General features: G+C 38.0%; 1 non-coding gene across 1 annotated transcript; it reads left to right on the top strand.

Annotated features, from left to right (window-relative positions):
• The first annotated feature begins 4,855 nt into the window (after positions 1-4,855).
• Positions 4,856-4,974, top strand: LOC111542591. The gene has a single exon (XR_002731596.1). It is a non-coding gene; the product is annotated as a 5S ribosomal RNA (ribosomal RNA).
• The last annotated feature ends 9,147 nt before the right edge of the window (positions 4,975-14,121 follow it).

The following is a 14,121-nucleotide window of genomic DNA, read 5'->3' as shown; positions in this document are numbered from 1 at the left end:
TGGCACTTAGGAAGACAGTCCCTGGGAAGACTGATTGATACAGAGGGCAGTGACAGAGATAACACCTGAATTTTCTGGAAGAAAAATTGCAGATAAGCATCCCTACTGTTGCAACTTCTCTTTCTAAAACAGAAACCTTCCCAAAAGTTAAGAAATAAGTAGAAGCAAAAATATCAGGAAGATGTGCATAGAATTTTCCAATCCCACTTCTGGGTATATATCCAAAGGAATTAAAATCAGGATCTCAAAGAGATAGTTGTACTCCAATGTTCATTGCAGTATTATTCACAATAGCCAAGTTGGGGAAGCAAGCTAAATGTTCATCAACAGATGAATAGATTAAAAATGTAATATTATATATCACATTATATAGATATATGTATATATGAGATATACATGCATGTGTGTATATATATGTGTGTATATATAATATATAGTATTACATTATATATTACATATATATAATCTGGCCTTGAAAATGAAGGAAATCATGCTAGGTGCAACAACATGGATAAACTTGGAGGACATTATGCTAAGTGAAATAAGACAGGCACAGATGGAAAAATACTATGTGATACTACTTATATGAAAAATCTAAAATTGTCATACTCATAGAAGCACACAATGGAATAGTGGTTGCCAGAGGATAGAGAGGAGGGGAAAACAGATATTAGCCAAAGGGTACAAAGTTTTGGTTACACAAGATAAATAAGTCCTAGAGATCTACTGTACAGTATAGGTGCCTATAGTTAACATTGTGTTATATACTTAGAAATGTACTAAAAGTGTAGATTATATGCTAAGTGTTCTTACTACTACTGATAATAAGAGAGCAGGAGCAAAGTTTTGGAGGTGATAGATTTATAGCATAGATTGCAGTGATGGTTTCATGGATGTATACTTGTCTCTAAACTCATCAAGTTGTATATATTATGTATAGTTTTTGTATGTCAAATAATATAAGTAAATTAAAAAGAATATTAATTTGGAAATAAAAAATGTCAGTGATTTGAAATAATCAATGGAACAGGGCATTTACTAGAATAACAAATAATTTTGAGAACCCACTCAGAAGTTAGAGATGCTAGAATTTAATGATATATACACTGAAAAAGAAATCTAGGGCCATATCATACATTAAAGTGAAAGTGGAAAGGAAGCAAAGAATCTGCTGGAATTTCAAAAAGAGGCATGCATATGTTAAGAGAAGGGATTGAACTTGGGCTCAGAAGAGTGAGGTCAAGTAAAACATCATCCTCTGACCTTCCTTCTTCGTTTCTCTTTTTCATTCCAATTGGTCTCCTTCAAACATTTGTCCATTCTCTTCCCACCCTCATAACATAATGTTAACTCGTTCTGTGTTTTGGAATTATAGTCAGATTATTTATTTCCCCAATAACAGACAGAGAAAGAGAGTAAGATAAGTTTACCTAAGCTGATGTAGTTGGGAATGATTTGTTGATTTCGAAACAAAATCAACTGACTTGGGGGTGGGAGAAGAGGCATCATTAAATCCTTGAGAAATGGAAGTGTTCTTGAATAAATGAGCTCACTTCTGAATTTTACAAGAAACTTTCAGATCTTTAAATAAGCTCTTGGCTGAGAAATGTATTCAAGTGTATGAAAAGGGCGTATTGGTTTGCAGAAGGGGAAGAATAAACACTCTAAGCAATATCAAACACCAAATATGAAATATTTGTGGGAATATTATTACAAAGTCTAGCTGCAGTAGGTGGTAGAATGATACATGAGGCCCAAGCATTAATGAAAGGAAGATGGCGTTCTACTTACTTCAAGAGAAATGGTGAAATAGCTGCAAGAAGAGAGATGGCCAGATCACCCAGGGAGCATGGACCAAGACCAGACCAAGTCTCCTCCAGAAGACAAGGAAGCTTGTGTGTAAGAGTCAAGGAACTGTGTGGGCAGGACTCAGGAATATGTACTTTTTCCATGTTTCCAAAGAGTATAGAGAGAATGTTAGAAGAATATGCTCCAATGGCCTGAAATCATAGATTTTGTCTGTTTTCCTTTGTAGAATGGGTCCAGGTCTGACTTGGAAGCCCAGGGAAGTCTTCCTAGACAGTCTCTTCCCTCTTACCACTACCCACCATCCCCATTCAGCAACTGCTAGATTCTATCCACTTTCCTTCTTTGAAAGATTCTAAGTCTACATGGCAGTGTTGCCTCTTTCAAGCCCTGGTAATTTTTCACCCTTATTGCTGTAATATTCACATATAATGCTGCAGCCAGACTAATCTTTCAGACAAGGCAAATCAAATGAGATCTTATTGGCCTCCTGCTTAAATTTCTCCAACAATTCCCCATTGCTTTAAGGATCGGGTTTTACGTTATAACATAGAATGTCTTTTATGATCTAGCTCATAACTAATTCAACTCCCATCCATCACCAAACCTTGCCAAATCTACATGTGTGTGTGCTAACACATGCATGCACACATATACACATACAGCCCTACTGTATTAAAATACTGAGCTACTTACAGTTCTCTAAATACGCTACGGTCTACTTTGTTTTAGCACATGCTACTTTTGAAAGAAAAGCTGTTAATACTGTATTCTACTGTTTAAAAGTCTCAGCTTTAATATAACCTCTTCCTGGAAGCCTTATCATAGCAGGGGATTCAATGACTGTCACATAGTGACCATAATCTATTAAAATAAAAATGATAACTCATCGACCCTTCACCATGTGGTTTGAGTGCATGGAGAACAGGGATTGCCTCTTTAACTCTCTTTACAGATTTTCAGTAATTGCTATATAAAAGGCTAGATCAATGAAGCTCAAAGCAAAATGTTTTTCTTATAAATTACGCAGTTTTATGTGTGATCTGGGATTTGATCCTGTACTGGCATAAAGGGGAGGAAAGCGATGAAGGACATTATTGAGATTGTTGAATATGCTTTGATAATTTTGTGTTATGTAAGAGAATATTCCCGTTCCTAAGAAATACACAATACCATCACGTACGATAAAGTGGCATGATGTCTCCAACTACTCTCTAAGGTTCATCAAAATCATATAGCTGTACAGACAGAAAGATTGGTAATGCAAGTGGGGAAAAGATTAAAAATTGGTGAATATGAGTAAAGGACATATGAGAGTCCCTATTCTTGCACAGTTTAAGTTTTTATAAATTCAACATGTCATCAGAATCAAAAGTTGAAATAATAGTTCAGAAGGATCCTCCAAGAAACTGAGGGATAGTAGAAACCAAATGTGAAGAAGCCTGCCCTCCACTGTAAAAGTGTCAATAAGAAGAAAAAGAAAGTTCATAGAAAAAAAAGGTAATGAGAAGTTCCTTAAATTTATAAGAGTAGTTTTCTCTCTTCTGTTTCTTTGATAATATTGGAACTCCTGCCTCTAATATTCTTCACCTGCTCTTATATTCCTTGACTGCACAGGCTCTTATTTTACCTTCTTCTGAACATCTCTCTGACAAGCACCGTCCCAGTCAGATCTCACCTTCTTTGCCTTCTACAAGACTTATCTCTACCTTTGATACTGGAATTCAATCATAGCTGAATTCGATATATGAACTATAGTTGTCTGTAATGTTTTCATTTCTCCTTGGTTGTTCATTTAGAGTTTAATGTTTTTGAGGACATGAACTGTGTTGGGATGTTCCCACATTGCCTCACTTGCTCTGATGAGAAGGATGTAAGATGTGCTAGACCTTTTGAGAAACCACTTTCTTTGTGAATATTTACAATATTTGAGAAACAAATATTGTAAAATTGAATGGATGAGCAGCAGTTTGGTGCAGTGAAAAGAATAAAGAAAGGACAGGGAGCCAGGAGACCCAGTGGTATGTCTGTAGGTGAGTCTTCCACCTCTTGACTTCAATGTCATAGTTTAAAAAATGAAAATTGGACTGTATGACTGCTAAGATTCAGTCTTGTCCTGAAGCTCTATGCTTACACACACAATGAAGAAATACAATCGCAGAACAATCATGCATAATATGGTATGCAAATAAACCATAAGGAAACAAAAACATGAATAGTTACCTGAAGTAGACAGGTACAAATGACTTTTTATTACTGTCTAAGACAAAAGGAGCAACCCTTCAAAGACAAAATGCTGCAATCAGTCCATAAAAGTCCTAAGTCATCATGGATGAAAGGAAGAAAAACAAATAGTGGAAGAGGAATGCATATGTTTATCATTGAGAAATTAGACAAACTGTCATATATTCATTCAATGAAGTGCTATATAACTGTTATTATGACTTAGGGCTATATGTGACATATGGATGACACTCAATGCTGTGCATAAATATAGAATAAAAAAGTTACATATGGATATGTACTGTATCTACACTGAAAAATACTATGTAAAAATATGCACATGAAGGAAAATAATGAATACCACATTTTGGAAAGTAGTGACCTTTGGGAGAAGTGTAATAATTTGGGGAACCTGGTGTACAAGGAGCAGTTTTAGAACCATTTCCTACTTAAATGAAATTTGAAACAATTAAGAACAATGCGAAGATTTGAGAACGCTGGGTGAGTAAAAGTAAAAATGGTGTTTCTGACATTTCATTATTCATTATAACATTCTGAGGGTTTTGAATATTTCATAATGAAAGACCATATCCAAGAACAAGGGGAGAGGCAGTAAAAGAGGAGAATGAAGGTGTCTCAAAGTCTTAGGGGTTAAAATATTTCAGAAAGGAGATTTTAAAAAGAGGAACAAGAAGGAATAAAGCTAGATGCAACACAGAAGTGCTCCTGCAAATTTCCTTGAATAACCATGGGTGTGGAATAAGAACGCTCCCATTAGCATTCTAAGGACAGAGCTGCCATCGTTCTGTGGATTAAGAGAGAATTGGTCTACGGCCATACCACCCTGAACGCGCCCGATCTCGTCTGATCTCGGAAGCTAAGCAGGGTCGGGCCTGGTTAGTACTTGGATGGGAGACCGCCTGGGAATACCGGGTGCTGTAGGCTTTAGGCCGGGCGCGGTGGCTCAAGCCTGTAATCCCAGCACTTTGGGAGGCCGAGACGGGCGGATCACGAGGTCAGGAGATCGAGACCATCCTGGCTAACACAGTGAAACCCCGTCTCTACTAAAAAAATACAAAAAAAACGAGCCGGGCGAGGTGGCGGGCGCCTGTAGTCCCAGCTACTCGGGAGGCTGAGGCAGGAGAATGGTGTAAACCCAGGAGGCGGAGCTTGCAGTGAGCTGAGATCCGGCCACTGCACTCCAGCCTGGGCGACAGAGCGAGACTCTGTCTCAAAAAAAAAAAAAAAAAAAAAAAAAAAAGAGAGAGAATTGAACTGTATATTTCTAATGCATGCTGTTTGAATTCAGGCATCCAGGTTTTAGAGTATAAATCAAACTTTCTTTTTTCCCATCTTCAGCAAAAACTGCTTTGCTTAAGTTTTATAAATGGATGTAGCCTTATTTGGGAGATGGTTTTTTCCCCTCTGGGGAATGTGAGCAAAAGTGCTGCGTGGCCATTGTTTCTGACAGTTCATTTATGCAGATGAAACAATCCATTCATTTGGTGAATCCATGGAATTAATGGCTTCCACTTTGTACTTTTTGAAAAATATACAGCGTTTCAGGCCTCTGGATTTACATTCTACAGACTTTCTGGTATAATGGAATAGTTTCAGGTCCCTTGAGGGCAGGCATATGGCTCTGCAAGAGTGTTGATGGCTTTCCTAACACACAGGCATGTGCATTTCTAAATGTTCTCACTTGGGGCAGTTTTTTAAACAGCCCTTTGACACAGTGTGGAAGAAATGCTTCTCAGTGACCATTTCTGAGGAAAGTTGCTTATAGACTTGAGCCCTAGTGCTGAAATGTGACCAACTCATCTTCTCCTTCAGACAAGAGGCTTCTAAATGGAGAGTAAGTATTTTTTGTAGCAATTTAATGAAAATCTTTTTTTGGAACAAAAATCCTTAAAATGCGATTTTTTTTTCCTTTTAAATCTAATTCGGTATTTGTGGGAATTAGTATTTAGCACACTGAGAATTAACATAAAGTGATCATATACGAGGTGGGAGGGAGTTCATCAATTAGCTATTGCCCCACAAAAATATGATAATTCTCCACTATATTTTATTTTATTTCTTTATTTTTGAAACAAAGTCTTGCTCTGTCACCCAGGCTAGGGTGCAGTGGCATGATCTCGGCTCACTGCAACCTCTGCCTGCTGGGTTCAAGTGATTCTCCTGCCTCAGCCTCCCAAGTGTCTGGGATTACAGGTACCGTCCACTATGCCTGGCTAATTTTTGTATTTTTGGTAGAGATGGGGTTTCACCATGTTGGCCAGGCTGGTCTCGAACTTCTGACCTCAAGTGATCTGCCAACCTTGGCCTCCTAAAACGCTGGGATTGCAGACGTGAGCCACCGCGTCTGCCCTATATTTTAAAATGATGTTATGGTTGGAATCATTCTTACCTCTAATAGGAATAATTGCATTCTGCCACTGAGGTCTTATTAGGTCTCCACTATTTGGTAGCTGTGAGTAGCCCAGTTACCTTAGGAACAAATGCACCATGATTAAACAATTAGTGACAAATCTATGGCACTTTTATTTTTATTATTTTATTAAACATTTTTTTATTTCAATAGCTTTAGGGCTACAAGGGGTTTTTGATTACATGAATGAATTGTATATTAGTGAAGTCTAGGCTTTTAGTGTACTCATCACCCACGTAGTGTACACTGTACCCAATAGGTAGTTTTTCATCTCATGTTCTCCTCCCACCCTCTCCCTTTCTAGTCTCCAATGTTCATTATACCACTGTGAACATGCAGAATTTGGTTTTTCATTCCTGAGTTACTTCACTTAGGACAATGGCCTCTAGTTCCATCCAAATTGCTACACAAGATATTTCATTCGTTTTATGGCTGAGTAGTATTCCGTGGTGTGTGTGTGTGTGTGTGTGTGTGTGTGTACATTTTCTTTATCCACACACTGGTTGATGGGCACTTAGGTCGATTTCATATCTTTGCAATTGTGAATTGTGCTGGGATAAACCCACGAGTGCAGGTGTCTTTTTAATATAATGACTTATTTTTCTTTGAGTAGATATCCAGTAGTGGGATTCCTGAAATAAATGGTAGATCCGCTTTTAGGTTTTTTAGAACTCTTCAGACTATTTTCCGTATACGATGTACTAATTTACATACCCACCAACAGTGTATAAGTGTTTCATTTGCACCACATCTCTGCCAGCATCCATTTTTTTTGACTGTTTAATAATTGCTATTCTGACTGGGGTGAGGTGATACCTCATTGTGTTTCCAATTCACATTTCCCTGATGATTAGTGGTGTTGAGCATTTTTTTCATACGTTTGTTGGCCATTTGTATAACCTCTTTTGAAAAATGCCTGTTCATGTTATTTGCCCAGTTTTTAATAGGATTATTTTATCATTTCTTGATGGTTTGAGTTTCTTACAGATTTTGGATGTTGATTCTTTGTCAGATGTATAGTTTGCAAATATTTTCTCCCATTCTGTATGTTGTCTGTTCATTCGTTGAGTGTTTCTTCTGCTTTACAGAAACCTTTTAGTTTAAGTCCCATTTATTTATTTTTGTTGTTGTTGCATTTGCTTTGGGGGTCTTAGTCATAAGTTATTTGCCCAGATCAATATCCTATGACATCTTTAGATACTCAATATCAAGTTCATAAATATAACACATGAAAAATAAAATTAATAAAAATGCCTAGGAGAACAAATTGCAGAGTTATAATAAAGGTATTATCTAATTGATACTTTTAAATCTTTCTAGCAATTTTTAAAAAGTGATTTATATCTTTTTAAGAATGTAGTGCTATATATTGCTGTCTTTTTTTATCCAGATCATTGATAGGATTTGTATATTTTATTTTGCTCACTGTCACTGCTTTTCTTTCAATACTATTAATTTTATTCAATGAATAAATTATAGAAACATTCACTTATTCATTCAAAACCAGTGTCGTCTTATACCAACTACTTTGCTAGAAATAAGACATGCTCCCCATAGTGAAGTGCCTTCAGTCTAAGTAGAAGGGTGACTGGGGGGCAGATCCAAAAATTATTCAGCACTAGACATTTATTACATTTTGATATACACTGTATTCCTTTCTTTAGGGAATTGCTCTGTTCCCTAACCCATGTGATTTTTTTGATCTATCACCCCAACCAAAAGTTGAGCATGTGAATCAAACTGGACAATCAGAATAATTCATTCCTTGAGACTTCATGATTAGTGCCACATAATGCAAACGTAAACAATCAGAGCCCTTCTTTGCAAACTGCTATAGGCAGAGGCAGGGCTGGGGAAAGGGGAAAGGGGGAGAGAGAGAGAGAGAGAGAGAGAAAGAAATAAAGAGTCTTACTTTTTGAGATCAGATGCTCAGAATGGTACCATGTGATTCAGGAGATGCTCCAGGTTCTCTTGCTGCCCTGTAGAGAGATTCTGTACTGCAGTGAAGTGAAGTAGAGATAAACAGATCAAAGAAGTCAGAAGAGAGAGGAACACACTTCTGAAGACATCCTTGATCAAAGTGACATGTCTGAAGCCAGTTCTACCCCCATAGATTTCCCAGAGTCAAAATGTCTCCCATAGCTTTTATTTTTTGCTTTATTTTTCATCTTAAATTCATTTGAGTTTGATTTCCATCAGTTGCAATCAAATGGATCTTAACTACAACCATCAACCAGGTGGACTTTAGGAGGAATGAAAGAGGAGAATGATCTGGAATCAGTCCCTTGTCTTCAGTTCCTACAATGGAGTGGGCAGTGAGGATGGAGAGGAGAGTAGGAATTAAGCTGAAATCGATGAATTTTGAGAATAATGAGACCAATTACCTATCAGAAGATCAAGTAGAGAAAATGATTGTCAGTTTCTGTCTAGCTGCCTTTTGTGGTATAGCAGACATGTTCACTCATCCACTGTCCTTCCTAATTGTAGAGCCCCATTTGCTCAGGTGATAGGTGAGGATACTTTGATTTCAGGGTGAGATTCTTTTCCACGTTCAGGGGGTGACTCAGGTTTTAGGAGAAGTCCTAGTGTATACCTGTTGCCTGGTGTAATTTTTTTTGATGTAGAACAGGCGGGTCCCAAAGTGTGGTTTAGCTCATAAGGGTTCTTGGCTTTGCAAAGAATTCAAGGGTGAGCTGGTGATAGGGTAGAAGAAGACAGCTCTATTGAAACAGAAGCTTACAGCTCCGGAGGTGTTACAGCCCTGTGACTGCTGTTGCAGAGCAGGGCTACCCCATAGGCAGTGGACTGAGAGGAACAGCTCAAGGCAGGTTCACAGTCATATTTATATCTACTTTTAATTACGTGTAAAATAAGGGACAGTGTTATGCAGAAATTTCCAGGGAAGGGGTAGTAACATTTAGGTCGTCAGGTGATTGCCATGGAAAGGGGAAGTAATGCCGGGGTGTTGCCATGGTAATGATAAACTGACGTGGGCATGGTGAACACTGGTGGGCGTGTCTTATGGAAAAGCTGCCTGTGCCCAGCCCCTGTTTTAGCTAGTCCTCAATTTGGTCCTGTGTCTGAGCCCTGCCTCCAGAGTTGAGTTCTGCTTCCTACCTCACTTTCACACTCAAAAGTGTTCTGGCTGGGATGATGAATTTCATGGTCTTTTGATCGTGGCTGGTCTGCATCAGGCATGGACTCTAAATCAATAGTCATTGGTCTTCAAAGGAAGACTTGGGATCTAACTCTGGTGAGTGAAACGTAAAAATGTTTCTGAGCAAAGCCTCAGTGTTGTACAGATATCTGTTTCCCTCAAAGTACTGAATTTCATCATTTAAAAATATTTGCAAATTTGATCATTTAAAATGGAAACTCTTTAAATTTGAGTTTCTCTACTAGTGCAATTGAATATTTTGTATAATATAGTGAATTTTTTTATTGAACTGTATATTCATATCCTTTCTTTTTTTCTATGGGAAACTGCCTCTTACTGAGTTTTAACAGTTTTCTATAAATTACTTACACAACTTTTATTTTTTCTTTACATAATAATTTTACCACATTTTTGTTTGCCTGTTATTTTTTTTTTCAAATGTTGGTCTCTTCTTTTTTAAAAAACAGGTACAACATGGTTAGTGAATGTCTGAATATATATATAATTATATAGAGATGGTTTATTGCTTCTACTGGAATATGTACTTTTTTTTTTTTTTTTTCTGAGACAGAGTCTCACTCTGTCACCCAGGCTGGAGTGCGGTGACATGATCTTGGCTCACTGCAGCCTCCATCTCCCACGTTCAAGTGATTCTCATGCCTCAGGTTCTCATGTAGGTGGGATTACAGGCACCCACTACCACACCCGGCTAATTTTTGTATTTTTTAGTAGAGCCGGGGTTTCACCATTTTGGCCAGGATGGTCTCGAACTCCTTACCTCAGGTGATCCTCCCACATCGGTCTCCCACAGTGCTAGGATTACAGGCGTGAGCGATTGCGCCTGAGACTTAATGGTCTAAATCAGCTAACATACCATTTTTATTGGGAAGTATCAAGAATTAATCTTGAAAGACAGTGCATGTATATAGAGAAATATCTTGAATACTAGGGTAAAGAATTTGTGTATAAGTTGTTGATTAATAAATGAGGATGAAGATGCTACTTTCAGTTCCAGTCTGTTTGAAGTTTCATAGCCAGAGAGACTGGACACGAGCCTTGTCAGTTGGTTAAAGAGGATGCACTCCATCCGTTATCCTGGGTCCTTAAAAAGAAGCCAATTTTCCATATCCTGTGGGGTGATGGGCTCAAACAAGTTTTGTGAAGAAGAATAAAAGATTGGAAGGCTTTGTGGCACTCACCATTGGTAATATGGAGTGAAGTTCTGGAGTAGTGTGAGCCATAGAAAGGCCAAAATGGATGAAGAGATTCATCCTCTGCTGGAATTAATCACTCTTTGCTCATGTCCCCTAAAGGAAAGTTATTTTGTAGCCTCTACTCTATAATGCCTTTTTTACAGTCAATTGTCTACATGTTTCATTTGCTACAAAGAGGTGAGCTGTTAGCTTGTGGGAAACAGTACCCAATGGGTTCAATGACTGGCTACTGAGCTGAATTGTTGCAACTATTGTACACAGCCTCAAAAGAACACCATACATTCTTACCACCCAAGGGCCTCAATGTCCCAGAGTTCCCTATTATCTCCTTATATTCCTATAATTTACCCATGGAACCAGTATCAGGCTGCTGTTTTCTTGAACACTGTAATTCTTTTATATTTTTAAAGTATGCCATGATAGTTAAAAGGGTGGTTTCAGAAACCCAACTGCTTTGTTCAAATCATTCCTTTATAACTCTCTAGCTTGGGAAACATAGAAAGTTATCTTACCTCTCTGATCGTTAATTTCCTCATCTGTAGAGTAGGAAAGACAATGTTATCAACCACTTTGTACATCAGTTAGGATACCTTCTGCTGAAAGTAGCAGGAAAACATAGGTCAAACTCATCTACCCGGTAATAAAATTGATCTCACATCAGTGGAAGTCAGGAAGATAGCTTGGTTCTAGATGCAGTATGATCAGTGGCTCAGTAGTGACACTCAATGCTCAGATTTTTCTCTCTTCTGGGACATCTTATGATATGGTGGCAATGAGATTGCATTAACTCAAGCTGTCACCCTCAGGAATATTGGTGTGATGTCAGAAGAAAGATTATCTCTTTTACTCTGTCTTCTTTTTAGAATATAGAAACCTCTCATCAGACTTCCTTTCCTATGTGTTTGAATAGGTTTGGTCACATGCCCATGCTTAAACCAACCCTGAAAAAAGGAATGGCATTCTAATAATTATCATGAGATAGTCAGTTGAAATGGGCTTAAAAAAGCAACCACCGTGACTGTTATGCATGGTTCGTTGTTGGGTATTAAATGAGATATTGCATATAAAGCACTTCAAACAGTGCCAGGCACAAGTAAGCTCTCAGTGAATCATTATCTATTATTAGCTATGGATCAATTTACTTATTTTTAATAAAATGAAAATAATAGCGATCACTTGATATGTTTCTCTAGGAACATTTTGTTCCAGTGAGCCATCAGACTTTAAACCAAAATAATATTTAATGGTGGATTTGCAGACATCAGTGAGCTGGGTTATTAATCTATTTTGTGGGCTTGTGGTACTTTCACAGAAGAAATTCTTCAATGAGAGGAGTTACATCTTCAGAATTTCAGCTTCTCTTGAGACAGGGAAGTTTATGAAGCTACCAGGAGGTTGAAAAAGAAAAGCAGAACAAAATTCCTCGTCTGCAACTTGGCCACAGTCCCTGCCCTTTCTTTAGCATAGGGAGTTATGTGATCTTTATGGCTATTGCAGCCCACCAGAGACCTAAGAGGCTGCCTTTTCTCCTAGCAACCCTCATGCCATCCCTTGATGTTCCTTATATTTCCCGGATCCAGAACAACATCAGATAGAGCCCTTTTAGCTTCAGGCCCTGGAGGAGGTATTTCTGCAAATAATCACTATTGTTTTTGTATTGTCTCCAACTCCTTCAGAATTCTAATCACAGAATAGAGACAGAGAGGGCAAAGGGCCAAAGGTTTAATTAAGATTGCTTGGTGAAGACTGAAGCCAGAATGTTAGTAAACTGCCTCACAAATCATTCCTGAGGAGTCCCGAGATGCAAAAACCAATCTGCTCATAATGAACTAATGAGGTGTCATGCCATGATTTTTCCCTCCTACTGTACATTGTCTTTGTCAAGGGGAGAAATTCTGAATAGGGAACAGCTCATAGCTTGACCTCAGGGTTCAACTCAGGGTCCTGATTTGACTACCCACTTTAAAATACTTCATAGGCATTTTCTTGTGCAATCAATGTATGAGATTGGCTGGGGCAAGCCTTAGAGCTTTTTGCATGAGCTCTCCTCACTCAGGGTCACCACTGATAAACAACCATGCAAACTTCTGGGCCTTACTCACGGGAACTTTGGTTGAAAAGGGCAGTGCAGGTGTTTCCATAACCCTTACCTCAAATGTGCCAAGGCTCTGGCGCCTTCAAGACTGGTTTGGGACTCTTACAAGACCAGCCATTCTTGGGGAGGTTTCCAAGAACTTCCTGTTACTAGTCAGGCAAAAAGAGAGATGGAGAAAAAGTAAAAACAACTTCATTTCTTTTTGGGGAGTTCAGCATAAATTTTGCGGTTCGAGACAGAGTCAGAAAATGCCAAGCTTGCAATAAATGTCACCTTTTTGGTAGTGCTGTGGGTGAACAGATGGTTAGTGGGACTTTTGGTGGGAGAGATGGGGGCGGTATGAAGAAAATCTTTCATCAAACTTGTGCAGAATAATTTCAATAAACTATTCCTTGATATCAGCAAATGCCTATCAATTCCAAATTTAATTAGTGGCTTTTCTTTATGGCCTTGAGCTTAGTTGCATAATCATGCACTTATTCTTTCTGATATTTAAGTACTATATTAATAAAAGAAATATATTTAATACATACTCGTGGAATTACTGTTTTCAGCACTTTCTTTGGGATCTTCAAATAGAATGCATAAAGATATGGTAAAGGAAGCTCTTTTCATTATTGCAACATCTCTTAAAAGGTTATTACTTTTTTTTCCAGGAAGGAAAATAATTTAAGTGTCTTAGCTACTGCTGGTTGAGCTGAAGTTCGAGAAGCACCTATCTTTTTTTTTTTTTTTTTTTTTTGACAAAGCTATTCAAACTTAGAAATGAATATTTTGCCTGTTTTGCTAGCCACAGTGCTACATTTCAAAGCTCACTGGAGCAATTAATGTATGGGAGTTTCACTGTATTTTAATGTAAAAATAACAGAAGAGAAAGCCAATTCTAAAAACTAGCTCAAGACAACATTGTATAGTGCATTTTTAAATGGCTCTCCTGGTAGCTTGGCTGTCTATCAGGAAGAAAGGAAACCAAATATTGGTGACCTTGTTAAACAGAAGTTTACCACCCCCTTGTCTATTCCATAGTCTCCTCCCTTTCAAACACACACACAGACACACACACACACATTTTCTCATTATAAATGAGTGGACAGTTTATTTGCAGCTGTGCTATGGTCAAACCAGATGCATAGACAATAAATACAGAAAAGAGAATGATCCTCTGAAAAACATGTATTTATAAAAGCCTCCAGCA

The sequence above is a fragment of the Piliocolobus tephrosceles genome, chromosome 16 (genome assembly GCF_002776525.5).
Source record: "Piliocolobus tephrosceles isolate RC106 chromosome 16, ASM277652v3, whole genome shotgun sequence".
Lineage (NCBI taxonomy): Eukaryota > Metazoa > Chordata > Mammalia > Primates > Cercopithecidae > Piliocolobus > Piliocolobus tephrosceles.
This window is presented reverse-complemented; position numbering and strand designations above follow the sequence as displayed.